We start from the raw sequence: 21,762 nt of genomic DNA on the forward strand, positions 1-21,762 counted from the left end.
CACTTGTGTGAATGCAAGAAGCCAACCTAGGGCCCCCCCACGATGGCCCCTGCTGCCCTACTGCCATGCCCACACTCAGGGTGAGCCCTCCAGCTGTGCTCCTGAATGCCACCACCCTGACACCTGTAATCAGCCTCCACTGCTGTGTGCATGCCATGGTTCAGAGAGCGCGCAGCCACAGGTGAGTGTACTGAGAGCCAGAGCCTCCTGAGCTGCTTGTGGGTCTGGATCAGGCCTTGCCTTCTGTAACCAGCCGGCACCACCACACCCACCTGTAGCTAGCCGCTCCAGCTTTGCACCTGCACCTCCCCAGCCCAACACACAGCAGCCTTCACTGCAGTGTGCATGCCCCAGGGAAGACTAAGCTGACAGCCGGGGCCCCGGCAGCCGCCAGTGAGCCCATAGTTGGTCCCGACACTTGCTGCCTGCTCTGGCCCCCATCACTATGGTTTGTTTTTAAGATAGAGGTTTAAAGGCCTGCAATTGGCCTCTGCCACTACATAGGCACATTCAGCTGGTCCCCACAGCCAAGAATGTACTAACTACTGTCTCTGGCCATCAGAGTTGCCTACCCTGGTCCCTAGCTAGCAGATGTAGAAGTGTCCCCTTAGAACTCCAACAGTGCTGCAGCCATAGAGATCCCCTGCAGTGCTTGCCAAGGACCCCAGCAGCCTAAACCAAAGAGATATCATGGCCCCCCCAGATCTGGTGCCACCCAATACCCCCTCATTGTACCCTGCACCACTAGACCCAGGGACATAACATGATCCAACCTACCCCACCTGCAAGTGAAAGCTTCCCTTACCAAAGACCATTAAGTCTGGAAGAGGTGATTGCTTTTTCCAAGGTGCAGACACCTATTCAAAGCTACAGGGTTCACTAAGAATCTGGGAAACATGTCTCCCTCAAAGGAATACAGTAAAATTCCAGTAACAGGCCCCAAAGTAATGCAGATCCCAGAAGTGGCAGAGAATCCCAAATAATTTTTCTACAGATGCTCAGAGAACTACAAGAGAACACAATTTAATGGTATTAGGAAAACAAGAGCAAATTGAAAAGTTCAAAGAGAAAGAATAAAAAAGAACCAAAAATGTTTCAGAGCTGAAAAATACAATGATTAAACTGAAGAATTCAATAGAGAGTTTCATGGCAGACTTGAACAAGTAGTAAGCTAGAAGAAAGATCAATTAAAATTATCCGATCAGGGCTTCCCTGGTGGCGCAGTGGTTGAGAGTCCGCCTGCCGATGCAGGGGATGCGGGTTCGTGCCCCAGTCCGGGAGGATTCCACATGCCGCGGAGCGGCTGGGCCCGTGAGCCATGGCCGCTGAGCCTGCGCGTCCGGAGCCTGTGCTCCGCAACGGGAGAGGCCACAACAGTGAGAGGCCCGCGTACCACCAAAAAAAAAAAAAATTATCCAATCAGAGGAGCAAAAAGAAAAAAGAATGAAAAGGAATAAAGAAAGCCTATGGGACTTATGTATATTATTTCCTTTGATGGTTCCTATATCATTGAGTCCCAGAGGCAAAAAAGAGTAGAAAGCTTATTTAAATAATGGCTCAGAACTTCCCAAGTCTGGGAAGAGATTTAGACATCCAAGCTCATAAAACCAACAGGTCACCTCAAAATTTCAATCCAAAATAATCTTTTCCAAGACACAGTAAAACTATCTAAAACCAAACACAAATTGCTAGTCAGGGAAACTGCAAATCAAAACCACAATGAGATATCACCTCACACCTGTCAGAATGGCTAGCATCAAAAAGACCACAAATAACAAACATTGGCAAGGATGTGGAGAAATGGGAACTCTCGTACACTGTTGGTGGGAATGTAAATTGGTGCAGCCACTGTGGAAAACAGCATGAAGTTTTCTCCAAAAAAAACTAAAAATAGAATTACCATATGATCCAGCAATTGCACTCCTGGGTATGTATCCGAAAAAATAAAAACACTAATTTGAAAAGATACATGCAACATTATTTACAATCGCTAAGATATGGAAGCAACCTAGGTGTCCATCAATAGATGAATGGATAAAGAAGATGTGGTGTGTATATATATGTAATAGAATACTACCAAGGCATAAAAAAGGATGAAATTTTGCCATTTGCAACAACATGGATGGACTTGGACCTAATTTTGAACATTTGGCTCTAATTCCTTCAAATAGTCACCCAGATATAAGGGAGATGAGATACAGTCTCTCAGAGACAAACACAAGGACACTCATTCAAAGGTTACACAATCATACCAGTCACTATGCTGCTACAGTAGTAAAACAGATCTCTCAGCTCCAGAGAACTATTCTAGCAAAGAAGAGGACCTAGTGACATGAAGGAGGTGAAGACGCTTCCCTGAGAGTGGAAATCCAGTCTTGGCAAAGTAACCAATAGCAGTTCGGTTTACATCTCATCCAATCAAGTACTGTAAAGTACTGTAAAGTACTATATCAAAAGTTCAGACTTAGAAAAGCAATACCTTCTCTCTATAGGAGTCTCTATTGTCAAGTGGTTTTACTTTGGAAAATAGCTGTCTTTGCACAGAGAGCAGATCCCCTCCTGCTATAGAACACCATCATTCCCCAAGGTTCCCTGCAAGGAAACCCAGGAGTTCCATCAATTAGTTTCCCCACACTTGCCAAACCCACCAGATTCTGCTGATTACACCTCCTACCCAGTGGGCCCTCACCTCTGTGGACGCTGCTGCTATTCTGCTGTGGTCCCTATGTGGGCACTGGAGCCTGCCACAGCTGACACAATCCCTGCTGTCACCTCTAAAACATTCTCTGAAGAGCTACTAGTTTTCGTCAACCAAGAGGTATAACCTCCACCAGTGTCAAATTTATGCCAACCTAAAATGAATGCTACCTCCTCTGGGCCAGAAAAAACCCTCTAAGCCTCTAGAATGGGTGCACTTAGAGTTCACTCTGCCTTTCAGAACACTTACCAAGTTCCCTAAGAATTAGAAAGTTTTAGGAGGCATAGGTCTTTCATGGGCCAATTGTCAACAAGCCTATAGGACAATTCCTCTAGCAGTAAGCAGGGAAGTGGTACCCAGGCCACAAGATTCTCAGTGAATCTCACAATTCTAACAAGCAAGTGGGAGTAGTTAAGACTTGATTGCAAGTCTAACTAAATGCAAGAATTTGTAAATTTTACTCCATTTTTTATTGTGGCCCCTGGAGTATTTAATATATGTGGCTCATATTATCTATTGGACAGCTCTGCCCTGAGGGATAATAGGAGGTAGCTCTCTGCGCTAAGTGAATAGTTCCTAAGTTTAGGAGGAGATCTCTATGGCAGTACAGAGGATGGTCATCTCAGGCAGAGAATGCTCTAGCAAGGCCCTGGCCTGCCTGCGTCTTTGTCATTCTGCTCTGCTCCCTGGAAGTCTCTCTATATTATTCCCACTTTCCCCCAACCTGTTTTCAAAAAACAATGTCAAAATTTCTCAGCTGATTAAGGCAACCAGCCTATCTCGGTACAAATAGATTTTATCCTGCATTGATGAACTATAAGGAGAGTCCATTGAAAGTGATGAACCGTAGAAAATGAGGGCTGGCACTACTCAGGACATGGGTCAGGAGGTGGTTTTTCCACCTTGTGTTTAAACACAGCTTCCAGAATGTCCTATGTCTTTACAATGTTATTATAAACAAAAAGATTTGTGTCCAGGGGGCTGCCACCATAAAGAGTCACTGATCTTTTAAGAAATCACTGGTACTTATGCACAACTCACATGGCCCCCAAACTTACAATAGGAGCCCTTATAAATCTCCTCCTCCTATTCTTCTCTTCTGTTACAGTTCAGGCCCTAAGTTGAAGACTTGTTATCGCAAGGCACACAAAGGCTTCTACCTTGCTTCTCTTCATTGGAAAGTTTCTTCCACTGACACATACAGGGTAACCATTGCACATTGCCTTCTACCAAAGGCTCTAGGACCTTAAACCATTTGGCCTGGGCAGGGAAACAAATCTTCTATGTGGTCCAAACCACAGGGGACTCAGAAAACAGCATTTGAACTATCTCATTTTGTACAAGTTACAGGTTACACTTGAGACACACAGACTATTCCTCCCATATGTGCTCTAGGACAGTCCCGAGTTAGAATCTTATGAACTAGATTTTCCTACATTATTTTCTAGGCATGAAGAAAGGAAGTTCAAGTACTACTTGTCCCTAGTTCTATTCTTGTCTCTAGTTCTATTCTAAGTAGGAAGTGAAACTGCACCAACTATACTCCCCCATGGCTTCTGTCTCACTTGCCAAGAATCCAGTAACTAAAGCTCAGATTTCATTTAGGAGACTCTGTAGGAAAGGCAGTCACCCTCAGAAGGAAACCTGTTCTGAGCACATCCATGTGTAATAGCAGGCCTGACACAGAATAGTCAAGTTCACAATGTCACTGCATATGGATGACCTGGTGTGGCCTTCCAAAACTCACTTCAAGGAAGGTCTTTTTGCTCCAGTTCCTGGGAGTGCTGTTGGCTGTCCCCTCCTCCCGAGTTTGTCTCTGCTGCAAAGCCATGCCCTTCCGTGGCAGCCCACACACACTAACTGACTGCAGAAGCCATAGAGCAGCCAGCCATCAGGCCACCACCGAACAACACTGGACAGCCATACACATGCCAATGTTCCCATTGGCCTGGACACGGCACTGCTGTGCCTAGACTGAACTGCAACCACTTCCTAATCCCACTTCCTTTCCCACTCCTTTCACAGGATTTCTTCTCTAATAAGGGCTCTTCATGCCAAATTCCACCTCAATATCCAATTCTGAACAATCCATCCTACAAAAGGGGATAAAAGGGACACAGAGAAACATGATTCTACTCTTCCTAGCCCTGATGCCTGGTCATCTAGTCAAAGTCCTTCCCAATCTACACCCTGTCAAATGAGGGGATCTACCCAGTTCTGGCATCTCTAGAACATACCATGATTTCCAGACTCCTCTAGTTTCTAATGACACGCCAAGTCTTACACATTTTAGCAGCCCTAGAGTCCAACTGTATCCTCTGATATGTAATCTCCTCACCTATTCTTTCATCTGTACACTGTGCCTATTCTATGTGTCTATCTAAACACAGATGTCTAAAAAGCTAAGTTGGTCTTCCTCCTAGACTTATAGTACATTCAAGGGCCATCCAATGGTCTGGATAGAGTTCAAGAACTGGCTGTACACGTTCTTTCATTCCAGGGAGGATCCCAATACAGTCACCAGCAGTAGAGGGAAGTGAGTTACTATATTTCCATGTTCCATCACTAGAACATTCAGAAATTGAAACTCTGTACTACTATCTCTCCCAGGAGACCTAAAAATGATGTAGATGCATTCTCTGCTCATGTAAGTTTAATGGTGTCTAGAAAATCTACTAGATTGAGTCAGAACTGGGTTTTATACCTAGTCGAAAACCCAAGCTGAATTACCTAAGATGTCCACCCATAACTTCCAGATGTGGTAAGAGACTAGAGCCCTAAGGTAGTCAAAAACATAGGAGTTTATAAGAACTGTCTTGACAGAAACAGCATTTTAACTAATGTTCTACCTGAATATTCAGCTTCTCTGGAAAACCCCCAAATTCAGAACATTTTGAAGACAAGTTAAATACAGATATTCCTTGCCATCTGAACTTTCCATATGCAATTTGTTACAATGATTCGCAAAATGTCACTACTCAAGTGGCAGTGTACAAATTGCCAACCCAATACAATGAACCTGTGGGTGACACCAGCAAGTTCAGCTGCACACAAGTGCACCGGGGGATGGTGATGAGCTGTGGTCTTCTCGGAGTTTCCTCACAAGGTCCACATCTCATGCTCAAATTGTTTCATTTGCTGTGCTTGATCAGTTATCTTCCCCACCTGAGAAATATTACATGAATCCAGGAGGCCAAGAAAAGCTCCTCTGTTCTGGTAGTTGTTTGCTATAAACATCCCAAAACATGAACCCACGGAATATACACTGTGTATTTATAATATCAGCTGTGTATTTACCCCTAAGATGATCTTGTGTCACAACTGATGCCCAACTCCAGCAAGAGGAGCTGTATTTCACTCCACTCACATCCTCTGAAAGCGAGGCCTCTGGGAACCTGGGTAGAGAAGTGGATATGTGAGCACAAGGGGAACTTTGGTGACCATTAGAGCCATACCTCCCACAGACTGTTTCCAACCAACAACTAAGTGCAGTAGGGACATTGGGGAAGGACCATTCCTGGGAGACCTGGGTTATCCTGAGGGGTGATTTCTGGTCTCTTAGTTTCCATTGACCACGCCAAGACACTTAGTATTGCACCACAGTCTATCTCACTTCCTATCCCAACAATTCTACCTTCTTACCTTCAAGGGTTAGACCAGCATTGTGGTTATGGCACCTCCAGATACTCCAGCTCCCTCTAAATTTCCTTTGCTGGCCTGCTTCACACCACAGAAGATTTCTTAAACATTCATCCCATCTCGGCACTGGCATGTCAGAGAATGCAAACCCCCCTTTCAGATCTCACCACAAATCTTAAGCACCACATTAAAGAAACCTCTATATCTGAACATATTATGCCTGAAGATACCACCAAAGCTACTCCATTCAGAGGACAATGACCATCCAGGACAGAGGAGGTGGCAGGGTAACTCCTGAGCTACTGCATTACTATGGATTTTCATTTATCCCATATTGATGGGACGCCTGAGATAAGGATACCTCTTGTCCCAAAGTTAGTCAAGAATAAGGATTAGGAGACAGGAGAACTATTTACTGAGTTTCCACCTCACTGTTCTTGGGTCCAAATCTTTTGGATTCCTCTGTCCTTGTCTTCACGTTCCACCATATGCCACTTCATTCTTCTATTGACCCCCATGAACTTACTACCATCCCAGATGTAGCTATCAACTAGTGGCAGCCATCAACATCCTCATCCTGCCTCAAAAAGAGGTAGATCACTGACCATCTGAAATTTAAGCGGCTGGAAGGACCCAGGCTGACCAGGGAGGCCAGGACTCAGATCTGTTTCTTTGGATGGAGGCTCACTGAATCCAGGCTGACTGGTACCTGGGCAACTCTATCTGACCAATGCTAGCCCAAGGGCTAGTGTTAATAACCATGACTTCAGTTAGCTAATCCTCTGTTTGGCATATGTTGTTTCTATCTGAAGAAATTTCCTTCCGAGTGCAACCCCCAACCCTGCCCAAGGCCAGACCGCCACCTTGCTCGGGAGGCACCCCTCCAGCTGAAGCCCTGCCCGCCCTCGGGGTCACCTACCAGGAGCCTGCGCTGCACTATAAGAAGCTCCTGGCTCACCCCTGGATCCTGAACATCATGTGCCAGAGAAATTGGCCACGTGGATCGGACAAAATGCTGATGGGCAGCAGGTGGGGCTGCTGCTGTGCTCTCCTTCTGGTCAACCATCCCTACTCAGCAGAGATCAGAGCTGCCCCTGGTGTTTCAGCCCTTCTATCCTGTGAGTTTTCTCAATGTGTCAGCAAGACAAGAAAGGACAGAGACTGCCAGAACCAAGGTTGGCATTTCAAGGACCTTCAAGATGGCAGAGGAGTAAGATGTGGAGATCACCTTCCTCCCCACAAATACATCAGAAATACATCTACATGTGGAACAGCTCCTACAGAACACCTAATGAACTCTGGCAGAAGACCTCAGACTTCCAAAATTTTGCTTTCTGCTTTTGATTTGTTTTTGTTTTTTTGTTTTTCATAGGTTAGCTTTTAGTGTTTGTTTTTATTTTGGGGTTAGTTTGGTCACGATCATTTTTGTTTTCTCTTTCTTTGTTTTTGTTTTTCTGAGTGTGGGTGTGTGTTTCTTTGTGTGTTACTGTCTGTTTGGTTTTGCTTTTACCATTTGTCTTGGGGTTTTGTCTGTTCGTTTTATGGGTTTTTTCCCTTTTCTTCCACACTGTGCAGCTTGCAGGGTCTTGGTGCTCTGGCCAGCGGTCGGGCCTGAGACCCTGAGGTGGGAGAGCTGAGGCCAGGACAGTGGACCACCAGAGAACTCCTGGCGCCAGGAAATATTAATCAGCGAGAGCTCTCCCAGAGGTTTCCATCTCAACAATAAGACCCAGCTCCACCCAAGGGCCAGCAAGATCAGTGGTGGACTCGTCACGCCAAACAACTAGCAAGACAGGAACACCTCATCCATTAGCAAACAGGCTGCCTAAAGTCATACTAGGCTCACAGACATATAGACACAGTGGGGAGAGGGGATGGTGGGACAAACTGGGAGATTAGGTTTGACATATATACACTAATATGTATAAAAAAGATAACCCATGAGAACCTGCTTATAGAACAGGGAACTCCACTTCGCTGTACAGTAGAAACTAACACAATATTGTAAAACAACTATACCCCAATTTAAAAAAAAAAGGTGGGCATTTCAGTGTTTCAAGGTCCTTTTGGAAAAAAACAAATTCCTTCCTTGCCTCAAGTTTCATCATCTCTAGACAGAAGTCCCAGAATCAAGGGTGGCTTCCCAAATTTTCTAGACATGGATTATTCATGACAGATTGTTTCCATAACACTACCTTTCTTTATAAAAATAGCACCATTATTGGCAAACTCAATTATAAGCAGGATAGCCTTGTGGATAGGCTTTTTAACATTGGCCTTGGAAAAGACTTGCCAGCCCCCTTTTAGGAGCCCTTTCTTTCTCCTTCTGCCCCATCGTGAACTTAGCCTGAAAAGCCTTTAACATACATTTCTACTACCTAAATACCCAAGTTTATTAAGTTGCAAGTTGGTTTTCATCCTGCAAATGATGGAGGAAACCAGTTTAATGTAATACCTACATCTCTGGGATGTTCCATTGAGCTCTATCACTTAGGATTGTTTGGTTGTAAGTGACGGAAAACCTGAACTGCAATTTCCTTGAGGTAGGAATACACTGTCTTACAAAATGAAGAGTCAAGGTGGTTTGTCCCCTGAAATTGGTTCAAGAGGTCAGTTTTACCAAGAACCACACAGATTTCTTTCCTCGTCTGTCCTCTACTCTCAGTGTTTCTTCATTCATTCCTTAGGGTCCACATAGGGGTCTCACACAGGACCCCCGCTCCCACCTTCTGGGAAGGCTCTCCATGACAGCAAATACTCTAGGCTTCATTATCACTCCAGAATTTCTTCCAAAATATCTTCTCCAAAAAAAGTGCTCCTTTCCAGCAATACCTCCTTGGGTTGTAGGGGCTAAAGAGACAGCATGTCCATACCTGAGTGAGTCACTATGGACATCAGTCTATGGGAGAGAAATGGGACACTAATACGCTGAAGCCAGTCAGACCTATAACTGAGACTGACTGAGACTAATGGGAAACGTAGGAAGAGATGATTTCCTAAAAAAAAAAAAAAAATCAGGGGTATGTGTGACAATATGGGAATAAATGTTGAAGGATGTGACAAGTCTCTTTCCTAAAACAAAAGCTCAGAGTAGGATGGCCAGCCTTCTGAGTTTGCTACTCCAATCTCACTGAGGAGTTCCCACTCTGAAAATTCCAGGTCTAGCTTTGACATTAAATATCATCCTTTGAAACATGTTACTTAGCCTCCCTGATCAAGGGCAAGGAGAAAACAAAAAATCTTAACTAGCTTTGGTACTGGATTGCCTACTCAAAGATAACAAGTTCAGTTTTGTGATCTATTTCTCAGATGAATTTGGATGGGGGTATTATACTTCCACAACATTTCCTCAGGAAATTGTAGATATACTACAATAGTTACTGTGGGTGCTCTCATTCACTTGGCCCCAAAGATGACCCAGTAACAAAATAAGCAATACATCTGAGGCAGAACCGTTGTTGCATTGCATTTCCAGTACGTTTCCCAAACAGACATCCAGCCACTTGACCACTTTTACAGAAGAGTTGAGTTGAAACCTATGACAAAAGAACTCAGGCATAGAGCTGATAGGGAAATTTTCTCAATGCCAATTGCAGCTGAGATAAGGAACCATTAAACCAGCTGATAACTTATGATCCTATGAGGTGGAGGTAAGTTTAAGATTCAAACCCTCCCTCAGAGGTAAGTAGGTTTTCAAGTTTCTTTTGGGGACTCAGTGATTGGAAACACAATCCTAGACTTCTTACATTTCGTGCCCTACTACAATGTCTGCAGATCCATGTTCATAGCAAGAAGGCCCAGTAATAGACATAAGGGCCAACACAAGGCCTGGCAAACAATATAGCTCAGGCATAAGTAAAGGGAATTACAAAACTGATACAGCTCATAGTCAAGGTCACTTCCTCTGTTCTCCCACCCCTGCACTGGTACCAAGGAATCTCCTCTGAACCCTCTGAGGGCAGAGCCTAGACTTGCACTGAGACCTCAGAGACACTTTTCCACCAGGAACAGGGAAGGAGAACTTCTCCCTGACCATGAGGCAGAGTCACATCCCATGTGTACCCATCACATGGTGGTGCCGCCTGAGATTCTCTCATGTCCTTGAGGGAAAAAGCTGCCTCATTTCATGTGAGGTCATCCCATTTTACATGCAACGTGGGTATGCCTTCGGAGCAGAGCTCCTTGACTTCTCCCACAAATTCTTGTCTTCCTCTCAGTCCCCGACCAGAGAGAACGAGAGCATGTTGTCCTATCTTGATGTAATAGAAGCTGTTCTGGGAAGAGCATGGCCTGGTATGTAAAATCAAATATTTTCAACGCCAACTATTGCCTCTTTTATTCTTCACATGTTTTCTATGCCAAGGTTTAATTTCTGCTGAGGAACAGAGATCTCAGACCTCTGGTTATAGAGCACAAGCAGGTACTTTTCAAAACAGTGAAAAAAGAGTCTCCCATGTTATAGTGTCGCACGCATGGACACTGGAGGTGGCCACTCAGTCCTAACAACCAGTAAGATACTGAGAATGAAAAGAAAAAAGACGATGCGTCCCAGATGCATACAAGAGAGGATGGTCCAGGGCAAACTGTTGTCCCCTAGATTGGAGAGACAGGCAAATACAGAGAGGCCCTGCACTTGTACTGGGAAACCACAAGGGGAAACAGGAGGGCGAGGAAAACCTGAACTATACTTGACCAACTGCTTGATGTTAAGTGCAGACATACCTGAGATTTAAATACTCCAGGGGGACCCAGCCACCTGAAGCCCTCACAATAACACGAGGTTTCCCTGTAGGACCTCGACTAGGTTCCCACAGCAACAACATGAGAAAAATCTACCCTTGTGTCTGGCAGGGAAAGGAGAAGAGGAACCATTTAAAAGAGGCCACAGCACTCTGTAAAGAATAAGAGTGACCTTAAGGCAGACAGTTCTAGAGTCTGGACCTACCTTTGCCCAAAGGCAGAGAAAAATCATCTTCCATGTAGTCCAAGCCTCCTGGCATGAAGGAGAGCATTAGTTAGTCAATTTGTACAAGCTCCAGAAGTGACATCAGACAGGAATACAGACCATTCCGGGTAAGTGTGCTCTAAAATGGTTCCCCAAATTGGAACCCTACAGACTTGTTTCTCCTGCAGTAGTTTCTTGATTCCCTCACATTAAGTAGGTTAAGAGAATGGAAGTTAAATGTATCCTGCTCTTCTGCGAGTCTCCAAGTCCTACTTGGAATGGGAGTCACTCTAGCTCCCCCGTGGCTTTTTGCTCAGCTGCCGGCATCAGTAACTAGTGCTCCGATTCCATAGTAGGGGCTCTGTAGGAAAAGGAGGGGCCCTCGGGAGGAAAGCCGGCTGAGCTCATCCGTGTGTCAGAGCAGGCCAGAGACTAAGGAGGATGCTCCTGTTCACAGAGCCACTAGATACGGAGGACTTGGAAATGTACCCCTGGCGCTTCGTGAAGGAAGGGCTTTCTGTTCCAGCTGCTGAGAGGGCTGTCAGCAGCCTCCAGGTGTGAGCTCCCTCAGGGTTTGCTTCAGCTCCAAGGAGGTGCTCTTCCCCTGACAGCCAACATCCAATTACTGAGTGTAGAGACATCCAAATGCCAGCCACTTCAGGCCACCGTGGGGCAACTCTGATGGACCACAAACATGCTGATGCCCGTGTGGGCCTAATGCCAGGGAGGACCCAACAGAACCACCATTAGTAGCAGGAGATGAGTTTCCAGATCGCCGCATTCCTACCACTAAAACACTCAGAAAATTGGACCTCTATACCTCTCTACCTTCCAGGAGACCTGAAATAATTTAGGTGCACTTTCTGCTCATGTAAACATAATGGTGTCCATAAACAAACTCTAGACCAGTCAGAACTGGGTTCTACATCCAGCCCAACACCCAAGCTGAATTACCCTAAGATGTTTACCTGTAACTTCCAGATTTAGTAACATTTAGATCATAACCCCCTAGGCTGTAAAACAAACAAAACCCCATAGGATTCTATAAAAACTGCTCTAACTCATATAAAGCACTGTAACTAGCATTCTTAGTTTTCCACCCTCTCAGAAAGAGCTAAACAATTTCTTCTGAATCAAAGTTCAGTAGAGATATTCCTTACAATCTGGACTCACCATCTACGGTTTGTTTTAATGACTGGCGGTACGTTCTACAGGCGAGTCTCTATGCAAACTGAAAATGAACTAAAAGGAGCCTGTGGAGGACAGCAATGAGTTCAGCTGCGCAAGGGCAGGGTGGATGCCGCTGAGCTGCGGTCTTCTCTGCTGTTTCCCCATAAGGTCCCCATCTCATGTTCACGTTGTTTAATTTGCTGGGCTTTATGCACAATCTTCCCCACATGAGGAAATTAGATGAGCCCTAGAGGCCAAGAAAACTGCCATGTCTAGGGAAGAGTTATATGCAGTAAACATCCTGCAAGGTAGACGCATAAAAGACACATTCAGCCATGCACTGAATTCCTTCTGATGCCACGGGGTTTTTTTCTGTGTTTAAGAGGAAAACATAAATGTTGGTTTTTGGAAGAGGAAACAAACTGCTCAAGCACAGGTCCTTTTGAAACTGATATTCTCCACTACGTGACACTCCAGCCACTGACTGAGGTGTGTCCCATTGCTACATAAGGGCCAACTCCACTTCTCTGGAGTCTTTGCTCTGCTCTATCCTTCAGAGTCCATGCCGCCCCCACTGAGGTGTTCTTTCTGCTAAAAAACTTCAGCTTTGCATTTTCTCCTTGAGATTCATTTTCTTTTTAGCTTTTTCTCCATTTTTTCCCCTCCAAAACCGCCTCCATCCAGGGTTGTATAGCCAGGCTATCCCTTAGGATCATCATAGTCAATCACTGCTGTCTCTTTTTCCCTCCCAAGCCTTCTAGGAAGCTGCCCAGCTCGGGTTCCAACCCACAAGGGCCCAGGAAATACAGCTCTGCTGTGTGATCGAGTGCTGCCATCTCCTGGCCAAAACACTGAACTCAGTTCTAGGATGTTTATTCCACACTTCACCCTTGAGCGTTGTGGGATTCCCCAACCTGCTCTGCCAGCCAGGATGGGAGAGGAACTCAGGACCACCTACTTCTCATAAGGCATAGAACATCTTACAGTAAGTCAATATCAATGTCTTAGGAACCCAGAAACCTCATTGCTTCTAGATTCCTAAAACATTTCCCTCACTGAGGTTGAGCCGCAAAAGTATTGATCCTCTGGTCAAATGAGCCAGGTGAAGGCGTCTAGAGAAGCAGTGCTGCCCGGCTTTTAGCTGCAGACTTCCTTCACATGGAGTACAAGCTCGATTCATTGTCAGTTGGGGTTGGCTCCTGAGTGACAGCACATGGGAAGTATACATTCTGATGTAAGATTTGTTATAAATACAGAGCATCTCTTATTGATCTGAATGGGTAGATGAACTCCGCTTCCCCCAAAGACAAACTGACAAATGAAAGGCAACATTGCTACCTAGGATCAAAGGATTTTCTACCAAGTATCTGTAACCAAGGCTAAGTCTTCAGCCTCCCATTATATACAAGTTCATCAGTTTGAAGTGTAGGTACAAAGTAGGACTTTTTTAAACCTTAACCTTTTTTTTTTAATATCACATCTGTAACATCAGTAACACGCCACTCCATCATCTGACAGAAGTGGCTTAATAAGAGCTTCCTCATGTACATCCAGGGGTCCACTGTAGTTGAGTGAACCCAGGCCACTCCAAATAGAATCATAAGCCTGCCTGTGATCTAGGATTCTTCCAGTGACCTAGAAGTTCCCAAATCTGGATACAGTTTATAGCACACTGACCCAAGAGACTAGAAACACAGGTATGTTGTATTTCCTCCAAGGCCAGACAAGTTTGCGTATACCTCTTATAGAATTCTACCTGGCCTTAGAAAGCTCATCTATCAGGAAATTAAGAATATCAGTCTTCACAGGAAACTCCATATAGGAATTCTATGTAAAAGCAGACCTTTCAATAGCCAGGTCATGGAAGCAACCTAAATGCCCATCGACAGACAAATGGATAAAGAAGATGTGGTACATATATACAATGGAATATTACTCAGCCATAAAAAGGGACGAGATTGGGTCATTTGTAGAGACGTGGATGGATCTAGAGACTGTCATACAGAGTGAAGTAAGTCAGAAAGAGAAAAACAAATATCGTATATTAATGCATATATGTGGAAACTAGAAAAATGGTACAGATGAACCGGTTTGCAGGGCAGAAATTGAGACACAGATGTAGAGAACAAACGTATGGACACCAAGGGGAGAAAGCGGTGGGGGTGTGTGTGTGTGTGTGATGAATTGGGAGATTGGGATTGACATGTATACACTGATGTGTATAAAATTGATGACTAATAAGGACCTGCTGTATAAAATAATAAAATTAAATTTAAAAATAAAATAAAATAAAATTACCACTATTCCATTTTTTAAAAAAAGAAAGAAAATCAGCTATACCCCTTTATAAAAATAAATTACAAAAAAACCAAACAAACAAAAAAAGCAGACCTTTGATGTAACTTGTTACTGTAGATTTTCAGTCTATTCTGAAGGACAAGAAAAATGACAGGTGACTCATCACGCTTTGTCCAAATAGAACAGGGCTTGAAGTCGGGGTCTACCAAATGGGTAAGAAATCCATCTCGGCCACCAACACCCTCTCTGCCCAAAAGTGACAGGTGTCACTCATTTCTTGTTCCCTAACCAGCATGGTAAATGGGATCTTGCTACTACGGAACAGGACCTGTGATCCCAAGGCAGCTTCTACCTTCTACTTTTGTCAGTAAAAGAATCACAACTACACAAGTTTCCTTATTACCCAATAATCAAGTGTTTCTTTCACCCCTGCTCTGAAGGGACAAAACACCAAAGAGTTTTATTCTTGAACTACAGCCTAGATTCTTCAAGCATCTGTCAGCATCACTGATACCGTTTTAGGATTAGGAAAGAGACCAAGTTATGTTCCACATGCTAGCCAAAGCCTCTTTCCAAGTCAAAGCATCTTGGCCATAACCTATGATTGTAGCAGCACTTAAAACACCCCTCACAGACCCCCTACTTAGGGAGAGTAATTGACAGCTGCAGGTGCTATACTACAAATCCACTGAAGTGAGGTAAGTGGCCCAAGATGAGTATATACTTGTCCCTAGGCAGTGGTCAACGGCCTGGCCATCTAGTCCACGCCCAGATGAAAAAGGACTGGAAAAATCAGAGGAGGAGTTGTAGGAGGAAGCATAAGGATGTGTAAGATATGCAGATTTAAGTCACTTGGTAACACCCACAAGCCCTGACCAAAGGCGACACTGAACACCGAACAAAGTGGCTCTGTCAGTTAACAGCCGGCCTTCCTCAGCCAATGGGCAAATAAATGCAGTGACCGTGGTTGCAGGGATGGAGGCTACATACATGCCCAACTACATGGATTGCCAGTTTTGAAAGACAATCTAGAGATGACTGTTGAATCCCATATATGGCACTGTTTAAGGAGGCCAACTTGCTACTTAGTAGCAAGTTAACTACTTTGACCACATTAAGCCCCTTCCATTCTAGAAAAGCCAGAAATTCAACCTCCTAATCTTGCTATATATTTGTCTTTCCTGTTTGTAGAGCCTCAAACATTACTACTCTGGTGATGTCTGCCATGTTCCGTCCATAGGCTTGGGTATCACAGAGTGAAGCACTTGACCAATGGACTCACTTCACAGAATGGAGGTGGGGAATAGCCCTCTGTTCATGGGGTCCTACTCCTCATATCACATCACACACACTACCAACCCTTCAGAAGCATGTAGCTTCTGAGAAAGTTGAAAGAACATTCAGAAAGCATAGCAGAAGCACTAACTGAGTTAACAGGCTGTTAAGTCTTGGCTGTCTTCTCCAGGACACAGTCTTTACATTAAAGAGCCATCTAGGGCTTCCCTGGTGGCGCAGTGGTTGAGAGTCCGCCTGCCGCTGCAGGGGACACGGGTTCGTGCCCCGGTCCGGGAAGATCCCACATGCCGCAGAGCGGCTGGGCCCGTGAGCCATGGCCGCTGAGCCTGTGCGTCCGGAGCCTGTGCTCCGCAACGGGAGAGGCCACAACAGTGAGAGGCCCGCGTACCGCAAAAAAAAAAAAAAAAAAAAAAGAGCCATCTATACCCTGTATCCCTAATAGAAGACATCTATATACTATATCCCTAGTAGGAAGACTCCTTGTGTCCAAGAATCAGGAGGTAGAGACTAGAACGATCCCATTCTCCATTACTCCAAATAGCCTAGTGAGTCATTTTATGAGTCATATTTGCAAGGATAACCGATTCTTAGCAGCAGGAGGAGGTTGGGCCACCTTTACATGATGAGAGCAGGGAAGCATGTGTGTGGAATCCAGGTCATCCATTTGGATATGTCCTTATACATCCCTCCTTGCCCCATCATACTTGATACATTCAGCAGCCCAGGCTTGAAAGGGTGTGAATAGCAAGGATTCAGACCCCCTTAGGATGATGGTTCTGGTCACACCACCAGACTTCAGATGAGGGGATAGCCAGGGGTGAAGAGAGTTTAGAGTGGAGAAGGGAGAAGATGGGTATTGGTTGTGACCCAAGATCAACTCCAGCAAAGGGAGTTGTATTTCACCCCACATCCTCTGAAAGAGGGACCTCTGGGAACCATGATGTGCTGCTCTGCGGACCTGGGTAGGGGCTGTGGTAGCCATTAGAGACCATGCCTGTTTCCAACCAATGACTAAGCGCAATAGGGACACCGGGGAAGGCCTATCCCTGGGAGACCTGGGTCTCCCGAGGGGTGATTTCTTGTCTGTTACTTGTTCTTGACCAAGGCACTTCGTATTGCACCACAGTCTAACTCACTTCCTATTCAACATTTCTTCCTTCTTTCCTTCACAAGATCACACCTGCATTGTTCTAATGTCTCTCCTAGAATCCTCCAGCTCCTCTCCTCAGTTTCCTTTATTTTTTTTCCTGAAAAGTTTCCTTAATGAATCACGTTTTGTCATCTCAGATGACAAAAAACAGTAGAGAAGTTTGGGATCTCAATGAAAGACTAAACCTGTACAATACATTCAGCTGTGACAATAAGTTTATATGTGCCTGTAGTTACCTATAAGGCTATTCCATGCAGAGTGAAGATGACCATCCATCTAAGGCAGAAGAAGTGGCTAGGCACAGCTCTCGAGTTACCTTAACACTATGGACATTAACTTTACCCCATACTGATGTGCTGTTTGAGGTATGTGGATCCTCCTTTTCAAAAGTTAGCCCCTACCCATTCCAATCCTAATATCGTGCTACTGGCCACTCTACCACCTCACATCTGCTCATGGCCAATTACTTTGGATTCTTCTGTTCTAGTCTACTCATTCTGCCATATGCCATTCTCTCTGCCATTGACCCAGATCAACTCATGACTTTCCTGGGTATAATTATCTATTTGTGGCCCCCATCAATGTCCCCCATCCTTCCTCAAGAAGCTAATCACTAAGTATCCCAAAAAGTGGCTAGAGGAACTCAGACTGACCAGGGAAGCCAGGACTCAGATCTACTCCCTTGGGTTGGAGGCTCACTGGATCCAGGCTGACAGGACCCTGGGCAACTGCACCAACGTTAGTGCAAAGGCTGGTGTTATTAGCCGTGATGTCACTCAGCTAATCCTTCATTTTTAGCGTATGTTTCCATTTAAGCTTCTTCCTTCCTTGCAAACTTTATTCCTTTTTGGACAGAAATCCCAGAAGTGGTGCTAACTAAGTTTTGACTTGTATTATTCATGACATACTCTTTGAAAGCACCACCTTGCCTTTATAAAAATGGCATATATGCTGGTCAAGCCAATTATAAGCAGGACATCCCTTTGGCTAAGGGATCATTTCTATTTTATATTGGTCTTGACATAGCCTTTCCACCTCCCTCTCGGGTATCCTCTCTTCTCCCGTCACCCATTGTGAATTGTATAGTCTGAAAGTCTTTAGACTTTATGCCACTACCTAACTGCCCAAATTTATTAACTAGCGACTTGACTTTAACATTGCAAATGAAGGAAACCAGTTTATTCTAATACCCACATCTCAGAGATATTCCACCAGGCTGCAACCATTAGGATGCTTTTGGTTGCAAGGGACAGAGAGCCCAAACTAATTGTCTTAAGATGGGAATACATCGGCACAAATTGAGAAGTCTAAATTTAGAGTTGTCTCCAAGTAAGACTGGTTCAAGTGGCTCCAACTTCTGGGAGGTTCAAGGTTCCTCCTTAATGATAACAAGTATTCTACCTTGTTATCTTTGACGTATTTCTTCCAAATGCACCTCTTGAAAATGAGTTTCATGTTCAGCAATATTTCCTTGGGTTTATAATTGGTGAATAGATAGTATGCCCATTCCTGAACTAGCCGCTATAATCACTGGTATATGGGTAGGACTGAAGTAAGACCTATGGTTGAGAATGACCAAGGTTAGAGAGAAACTGAGGAATCATTTCCTAAAAGAAAGTCGAGGATATGTTTGTCTGAAAATGTAGAAATAGCTGTTCAGGAAGGATCTGACAAGTCTCTTTTAAGACTCAAGTCCAGAGTAGGATAATTACCCCTCTAAGTTCACAAGTCCTTTCTACTGAGGAGTCCCCACTCTGAGAATGCTAGGTCCATCTCTGACATTAGTTATTATTCCTTAAGACCTGTCAAGTTTACCTCCATGATTAAGGGCAAGGGAAAAACAACAACAACAAAATGTTAGCTAGACACTTGGTGTTTATATGCCTACTCCAAAACACAAAGTTCAGCTTTATGAACTATTTCCAAAATAATTTGAGATGAAGGTATTATACTGAAGCCACAGGTCCTTAGACAGCTAAGGAAATTGTGAGCATACTACAATAGTTACTGTGGGTGCTCTCCTACCTGATACCAACCCTACCAAATGACTACCAATTAACAGATTCTGCAATACATCCAGGGCAAAACAGCAGTTGTATTGCATGTCTAGTAAGTTTCCATTTAGACAGCTAGTCACTTGGTCAGTTTTTAAAGACTTGTGAGTTGAAACCTAAGACACGTTAAACTCAGGTATAGACATTGGTAAAGTTTGTCAATTGCAAGTGCAGCGGGGATCAAGAACCATTGAACCAGCTGATTACCTTCACCCCATGGAATCTAGAGATAACAGCTTCAGGATTCATACACTGCCTCAGACATGAGTGGGTTTTAAACCCTCTTTTGGGGACCCAAAGATCTCCAACCTATTTTCTAGGCTTCTTGCACTTCATTCCATGCTCCACTGTCTAGATCCATGTCCACACCAAGAGGGACCCCATAGTAGAAACAAGGAACAACTCTGAAGACCACAGAAAAGAGCTCCACTCAGATCTCCTATAATGGCAGTGTAATTGACAGGTCCAGTACATAACCCATGGCAGGGAGACTAAGGCAACCCCATTTCTACAAGACACTGGACCCCTCTCTCAGGCAACTTTGAAAAATTCCCTATCAGCCTACCCAAACCTCTTGTAAAACTTCATTAAGTCTGAGGCTTTATTCCCACCTACCTTCCTTTCTCCCTTGCACGGTGAAAGCTCTCCTGCCTTCTGAGGCTCCTTTTTCCCTTCATAGGAGCTTCCTTCACTACGGCCCTGCCCATCCAATTCTGTCTTGGCATTTTCTCCTAGGATTTCACCCAACACAAGATATCATTTTTCATTCTTACATTCCTTCTATGCCAAGGTTTAACTTCTCCAGATCTCGGACTGTTTTGGTTGTAGGGGGCAAGCAGGTGGTATTCAAAATGGCAGAAGAGATTCCAGTTTCCACCTCCATATGTATGTGCTTGGAAATCACAACTCTATCCTAACAAGTGGAAATCTAAACAGACCAAAAAAAAAAAAAAAAACAAACACAACCCAATTCTCCTAGGATTCATATGAGAGGGGAAGACACAGGGCAAACTGTGATTGAGGAGACGAACAGGTGAATAGAGGGAGTCCCAGATTATAAGAGGAGAGTCAAGGGGAACCCACAGTGCGGACAATAATCTCAACAGTTCTTGACCAATTTCTGGAAGTTTAATGCACACAAGTCTGAGTTAAATACAACAGGGGGACCCAGCCATAGGAAGCCCTACAGTATCATGAGGTTTACTACCAGGAGCTCTACTAGGTTCCCACAGTTAGGAGCAAAGACAAGCTCCCTCCCCCAGGGGGAGAGGAAGAAGGATCATTTAAAATATGCCAGAGTGCTCTGTTCTTAACAAGGCCTGGCCTCAGGGGAAACTAGTACATCAGAGCCTTACCTTACTGACCTGGAAGGGAAATACCCAACTCCAACCCACTCAAGCCATCATGTCCCACCTACAGGGGAGAAAAACAACTGATACACTTGTGAAGTGTACAGTCCCAAGACATGGGCTTACCGAAACCCTGATACCTAATCATATGACTATGGAACACTTCTCCACACCTCACCACCATATTACTAAAGTCCTATTTACAGTAATTCCTTTTACCTGGTATATCAATCTGACTGTCATGAAAAAATTACAAGGCATACCAAAGGTAAAATAGAAGAAAAAGCACAAATCGTTACGTGGTCTCCATTTTATTCACTTTGTTTCTTCTATCAATCCTCTGCATGGTATTTTTTCGACCACTTGGACAAAACCACAATGACACAGATTCCTCAATTGGAACAAAATCAAGAAAACTTACTCGGGACTTCCAGGAAGATGGCAGAAGAGTAAGACTCGGAGATCACCTTCCTCCCCACAGATACACCAGAAATACATCTATGTGTGGAACAACTCCTACGGAGCACCTACTGAACGCTGGCAGAAGACCTCAGACCTCCCAAAAGCTGGTCACTGGCAGACTGCAGGAAGAGTTGCCTTGAAGGGCCGGAATGTGTTATGATGATAATTATTCTTAGAAGAAAAAGTACGTGAGTCCATGTCCCTGCTACCCCTCCCAGTGACACAAGACAAGAAATAGACCTTAACGTTCCTTGGACCAAATGAAGGGAATCCCTACACATACCTTTAAAAAAGAAAAACAAAAGAATGCCAGGAAACCATGTCAGATACTTAATAAATATTTGTTGACTGATGGAGCTTGCTCCAATCAAAGGCACTGGCTTCCCTGGTGTTCTTGTTCTAACGATGAGATGGGGAAATAGCACCCACCCACGCCTATCTCAGGGGAAGCCAAGTGAGTGGAGATCAGATGGAGATCAGATCCTTGGAAGAAAACTACTGTGTTTATTCAGATCTTGTTCATATTAACCATCCAGCCAAAGCACTTGGTCCCTGAGAAGCTACCTCTCCCTCAGTGAGTCTACAGGGCTTATTCTCAGTCTATAAATGGCCTCATTCCCCACATCATCCCACCTAACATTTAAAACTCTTCATCCGCAATTCTCCACCAAAAAAAAAAAAAAAAAAGAAAAAAAAAAGAA

This window comes from Lagenorhynchus albirostris, chromosome 4 (genome assembly GCF_949774975.1).
Source record: "Lagenorhynchus albirostris chromosome 4, mLagAlb1.1, whole genome shotgun sequence".
Lineage (NCBI taxonomy): Eukaryota > Metazoa > Chordata > Mammalia > Artiodactyla > Delphinidae > Lagenorhynchus > Lagenorhynchus albirostris.